Genomic DNA, 7,022 nt, shown 5'->3' with positions numbered 1-7,022 from the left:
AAATTTTTAATTATCAAATTTATCACTTGCTTTGAAGTAGCTACCCATTGTTTAAACTTAAACTGGAAAGGTATGCCATTTTAAGATTTTGATTTGAACATCTTAATGTTTATCCACCTTAAGAAAATATTTTGAAAGTAAGTATGTCCACGTGGACATGACCCAAACCCCTACCCCCCTCTACGTGGACAAGCGTGGACATTTTCATACTCCCTCATACATACTCATAAAACATTAAAAAAAAATTAAAATAAAGATTTTAACTTATTTTGATATCTGTGAATAATGTAATAGAAGTTTTCTATTTGTTTACTTTTTTCAATTCTGTAAAATAATATATTTTTAACGATTTTTTAGAAAGCTTTAACAAAATTGAATTTAAGATAAATTTTAAAGGAAAACCAAATCGTTTTGCAGACTTTAACAAATTTGTTTAATAAAATAAACAATTATTTTCAACTTTTTTCAGTAATGTCAAAAATATTTGTCGCTTCAAATTTTGAAAAACTGCAGAATGTAACTTTTTTATCATTAATCATTATCAAAATATATTATTCTTAAATTGGATAAAGTTTAATAAACAAATTCAGAATCAGTTTTTTTTTCTTTTATGTAGATATGATGAACTATCATCAGTTATCCAATGTTAAATAAACCCTTTGCGTGTTAGACGACAATTTTCCGCCAAAATAGAATCTTTGTACCGCAATAACTATTTTGTTTGAAGTCCAATCCTGTTGCAGTCTTTGATTAAAACATGTATGCCATAATTAAGGTTGGAAGAAAATTATTCATGAAAAGCAACGGCCAGTGAAGAAAAACGATGTTATTGAAAAACCAACCACTGTCACGTTGATTTTTTTATTGAAAAATTGACTAGCACATTATTTTTGCACAAAATGTTTGCTTTCTAAATTTCTTCGACTTTTACCATTAAAATTGCAATATCTCAAAAAATTCTCAACGCCTTCATTATTGAAATGTTGCAGAGTAATTTTTTTTTGTAAATTTCCCGACAACAATTTTAGGTAAAGACAGAAAAAAGCGAGAACATCTCTTTTTATCAAACAGTTATTCCCATTGAACAAAGTTAACTAAACGATATATTTTTTCTTTTCACATCTGAATTGTTTGTAAAAAAACACCCGTAATACATTTCGTGTAGCATCGAGTTAATTTGTTTTTTTCTCTTGACAATGTTGCAGAAATGCACCGAAAAGGTTCACTTTTATCACTAGAAAAATCGATCAATCGCGGCGGACAAGATAGATAGGTAAGGTATACGCTACAATCCGTAACAATTTGCCATGTTCACACGAAACACGTTGATGGTCAGCTTCCGACGTTTGCTTCCTTAGTCAATAAATCGTAGTAGGCGTAAGCTACGCTTGTCAAGTTACAAATGCCAAAAATCGTTAAATGACTACTATCCGTACGGTGAAATCTATATGATTTTAGTTCTAACTATGGCAGGTGGGTGTGCCCAGTTGATGATAAATAGTCCGCGCATAGTGATGATCAAGGACTAATAAAATCGTGTACACGAGTGGCGATTCTCGCTCGTCTACGATTTTTACCCGTAAAGGTTCGTCAAAGCGCGAGCAGGCTGTGAAAAAAAATCCCTTAGGTTCGCGAACCATAGGAAACACGAGCGAGGCAGTCCAACCAACAGACGATTCTTTTGGATTTTGAATCCTGTCTCGCTCGTGGAAATCGTTACATACATGAAAATTTTTCCCCGCGATTTTGGCTCACGAACCATTTAGCGAAATGGTTCATGAACTTTTTTTTGGAAGGGAACGCGTGGTTATTCGAATTTCTTCCGTAGGCAGGCTGTGCGTCTCTTTAGGTACGCGTACGGGTAATAAATTGTGCTTCAAGCAGCAGCAGGAAGTTCTTCATTTTCCACTGTTCTTTCAATTATTGTATGGAATATTTCTGTTTTATTTTTAAGTTTATTAAAAAAAATTTTTTTTTGATAACTTACAGCGTTTTAAGATTAACGAAACTCTAAATATTAAATCAAATTCATTCTGCCATGTCAACTCCTGGGTGGTCAATTGAATTAAACAAAGCTTTTTGACAAAATTATGGATTAGAATGGACACAAGAAGGCCCTAATAATGATCTTTAACAACCGTTTAAGGAATAAATAATTAAATTAAATCTTAGAGCCTAAAAATTTCATCCAAATCACTACATTTCTGTAGTAGAGGTTGAGTGTAAAATTCCATAACTGTTTTTTAAATTTGGAAAAGACAACCACGATTCCATATGTAAAGTTTCAATAAGAAAACACATGTAAACGTATCAATGATTATTTTGGATTAAAGTGAATATCATAAAAAATGATAAATTAATTCAATAATCAAAGAAGAGTTTTCAAGTAATTTTTCTTTTAAAAAAAAAATTCTTGAGGGGGTTTGGCTTGAGGGATACAAATATGTTACCGGTTGAGCGTCTTGCCCTACATCACCACATTAAGAACACTCAGGAAAAGCGGAGGTGGGTGTGAACGCACTCCACTGAAGCTTAGCTAATTCCTGAATGTAGGCAATAATGAAGTCATCTAGTTCGATATTTAATGAAGTATCGACTTATGTTTTTTAGTCTTTATTCGTCATTATATGTTCAAAGTAATTAAATTTAATTCACTATAGGATTTAATAAAAAGAAATAAATAAAAAGAATACAGTAGAAACAGTTAGCGAGGGACTCCCAACTGTGGTCAGTGAAGGCACCATTATCGACATAGGTTGCCTTAGTGGAAAGAAAAATATTCCACTTAGATTTGAGCGGAAATCAGGTACCTCTAAACAAAGGTTAACTCCCTACATTCGCTAACCTGACCCAATTGTCGCAGGACCCATTTTATTCCTTTTGCTGAAGGCCAGAGCAAAGTGAGGTTAGGCCAGGCTGTCTGAGGTGCAGCTTCCACTAGGAAGCACCAAGGATTGGTTGGTCCGCCACCCCGAGCAACCAGCTTTGTCCCAAACCACCCAGCCGAGCGTTATTCCGGTCAACCGTAGGTGAAAATCACCGCAGGTTGAGCCAGCGGCAGGTGCGACTACCCGAGTACATAATATCCTGAGTCATCTAAAATTAAGCATCCTAGCCGGCCAAGCCAAACCACCTGGTAATTCGCCTAAACGACCATCATACCTCCAATCGCCAACCACTAGTTCAGCAACCGAAGGTATCAGGCCAAACCACCTGTTTGTAGTCGTCAGATTGCCCATCTTCAATCCAGCCTTCCCACGAACTCGTCGTAGCAGCGTTCCAGCGGCAGCCGGCTTACACACCACACCATACACTGACACAGGTTTGTAACAATATATTTACTAAATTAGAAGACCGGTGTTTTTCTGCTGTCCAGTGAAAGTCCCTGTTTTGCCCAAGACCGCCCTCGAAGGCCTCCGTTGCCGTCGAGAGCCAGTCAAGTCGCCTGAAAAGAGGCCGATGTAGTGCCCACCCCGGATCAGTTCTCGTGGCTCTAGACCAAGAACTGGGGGGATTGCTCGTTAGTCGAGGTCCCTCCGACTTAGACAGTATTAAATATCAACGGAAACTTGCTTTTTCACCACCTTATTCACATGCCCCTAAAAGGATGAAGAAATAATGAAACCCTTAGTTCCAACGGCTTTTGTAGAGAATTGAATTCTTTTTAACTTATAAGAAGACAAAACAATTTTCCAAGAAGAGAAAAAACCCGAATTTTAAGAGTGCGTACTTTATTTTGTCAAAGCGAAAACGGACTTTGACCACAATAACGGGACGGTAGTTTTTAAATATTACAATAAATTCATGTTATTCTCAATTCAAATCTTTTTAAATAAAAAAAAAATGAGTATTATACTCAATCAATGATAAAAAACGATAGAATTAATGATACGTCGGAAAATAAATTACAAATTTGCATTGTTATTTTTAAATTATAATAATCTCTAACATTAACTCTGAATCCGATCTTGATCTCACTACTGGATTTGAAAACACCTTTTATTGTCTGAATTTCCTTATATTGAGCTTTTTGAATTGATTTCTGCAATTTTTTTATCTACCATTTTTTCGTCATTTTTATCTACTTATAATCTGTAGATTATTTTTCGATCATCAAAATTCACAACGCATCTTTAAAATGAATAACTCCAAATTAATTATTCATTATTTAAGATTCAAAACTATCAAAATTCTTTTTATGGGTTCATCACTCTATGTTTCGAACTGTTAGTAAGTACGGAGTTTGTTTTTCAGATTTTATTTTAACATTTCTGAATCCGCTTATACGAATTTTGCTATTAAAATTTATATTTTCTCACTTTTTGCATAGAGTTTGAAATGGACAAATTAATGATTGAAAATTGCTTATTCCAAATTCAAAAATATTCAGTTGAAATTCATTTTGGAATAGGGAATCCTGATTTTGGAATTGTGATCTTCTGATGACTCAATTCTGTAAATGTATTTTTCGGCATATCGGTGAAAAGTAGTTCTGAAATTGCTAAAGATGGATAGAGAAGTGAGAAGAAAATTTACAGATGTTGAAAAGAGCGAAAGAGCATTTTTGCGAGGAAACTTATTAACGTACACCATACTTTACCCCGCAACATTTCATTATTTGGGAGAAGTAGTACCGGGATAGAGGTGGCACTACCTTCTACCACTACCACTACCTTCACTACCTTTCTTCTCACTTCTCTATCCATCTTTATCAATTTCATAACTACTTTTCACCGATATGCCGAAAAATAAATTTACAAAATTAATTAACGGTGGTTAACTTATCTTAAAAATCATAATAATAGGCTTCAAAAATCAAATCAAATCAATGGTTCAAAATAATTCGGGCTTAGCCAAATTGGACCGTTGACCCTAATGATTAGCACTCATACAGTGCATTCATGCCGTGATAACGAAATATCAACACGGCTAGCGCATCGATAGAACCATTGCGCGCAATAGGGAAGCTTTCTGGAGCTTAACGTACGCCATATTTTGCCCGTCCGGAGTATACGTGTTCACCACATGTAGACTTCGGACCAACCAGATTTCATTGTATAGGTTAAGGTAGTGCCACCTCTATCCCGGTACTACTTCTCCTAAATAATGAAATGTTGCAGGGTAAAGTATGGTGTACGTTAATAAGTTTCCTCGCAAAAATGCTCTTTCGCTCTTTTCAACATCTGTAAATTTTCTTCTCACTTCTCTATCCATCTTTATCAATTTCATAACTACTTTTCACCGATATGCCGAAAAATAAATTTACAAAATTAATTAACGGTGGTTAACTTATCTTAAAAATCATAATAATAGGCTTTAAAAATCAAATCAAATCAATGGTTCAAAATAATTCGGGCTTAGCCAAATTGGACCGTTGACCCTAATGATTAGCACTCATACAGTGCATTCATGCCGTGATAACGAAATATCAACACGGCTAGCGCATCGATAGAACCATTGCGCGCAATAGGGAAGCTTTCTGGAGCTTAACGTACGCCATATTTTGCCCGTCCGGAGTATACGTGTTCACCACATGTAGACTTCGGACCAACCAGATTTCATTGTATAGGTTAAGGTAGTGCCACCTCTATCCCGGTACTACTTCTCCTAAATAATGAAATGTTGCAGGGTAAAGTATGGTGTACGTTAATAAGTTTCCTCGCAAAAATGCTCTTTCGCTCTTTTCAACATCTGTAAATTTTCTTCTCTTTTCTCTATCCATCTTTATCAATTTCAGAACTACTTTTCACCGATATGCCGAAAAATAAATTTGCAAAATTAATTAACGGTGGTTAACTTATCTTAAAGATGACTCAATTCTGAATGAAAAAGTCACACTTTACTATTTGAATTGGGAATTCTTAATCCACAAATTAGATTCAAATATTCGTAGAACTTATTTCAAAACTCAGAATTCGAATTTAAGTTGTACAGTTTCAAATTAAGTATCACGAATATGAAATTAAGAATTTATGAGAAAGAATTTTCAATCCTAATTTTTTAAATCCATTGTATAATTTTGAATCCAGAAAAGGAATTTAAAAAAATGTATTTTGAATCGTGAACATTGAATTATCTGTTTTCAAATTTTGTTCATCATTCGGATTTTCAGCTGAAATTAGGAATTTGAAATATCAATCGCAAATCGTACATATTTGAAATATTTTATAAATAAAAATCGAATATGTTCACACTAGTCCAAAGGTAGTATGTATGTCAAATTTAAGTAGTAATGAAAATCAAATAAGATGCCATTGAAAATATTTTGCAAAATGAGAATGTTCTTAAAAATATTTTGAAATATTTCTGAACTAGGTATGGCTATGTAACTTTGAAAACCTGATTTACATCAAAAATTTTGAAGACAATGACTAAGCTATCAGTTGAATTAAAAAAAGATCTTTTTTATTTCAAAACAGCAGTAAAAAAGCAGTTTTCAAAAATTTTAATGCAAATTTTTCAATTATAGTTATCTTTAACATTAATTTTGAACTTGATCTTGATCAAACTCATGGATTTTAAATCTACGTTTATTGCCTGGATTTCCTTTTATTGAGCTTGTTGAATTTTTTTCCTGCTATTTTTAATTCGTCATTATTATCTGCTCATATACTGAAAATGATATTAGAGAAATAGCGTTTCTTTCTTATCTAATTTGTCCGATTTCCCGGTTTTATTTGGGTTTGCCTGGACATTCAATACAAAATTTTGAAACAGTCCGGGACGGCCCGGTTGCCTGGATTTCATTGAAAAATGCCCGGATTTTGCCCGGTTATATTCACTTTATTTGGAAAATCAAAATAACAAACTCCTCCAAAAGGTGTTTTGGATCTTAAAGTACGATTCAAAACCTGTCGATAAGTTCTGATGAACAAAAAAGTTTTTTGCCCAGATAATGCTCGGATTTATGGACATTTTTAAAATGAATTGCCCGGATTTTGCTAGGTTTTTATTTAAAATTGCCCGGTTTGTCAGGCTCGGAAACGCGTCGAGCGAAAAAACTATATATCTTGTATTTGGTC

The sequence above is a fragment of the Uranotaenia lowii genome, chromosome 2, assembly GCF_029784155.1.
Source record: "Uranotaenia lowii strain MFRU-FL chromosome 2, ASM2978415v1, whole genome shotgun sequence".
NCBI classification, from domain to species: Eukaryota; Metazoa; Arthropoda; class Insecta; order Diptera; family Culicidae; genus Uranotaenia; species Uranotaenia lowii.
The sequence above is the reverse complement of the archived record's forward strand: the minus strand, read 5'-3'. Positions refer to the sequence as shown.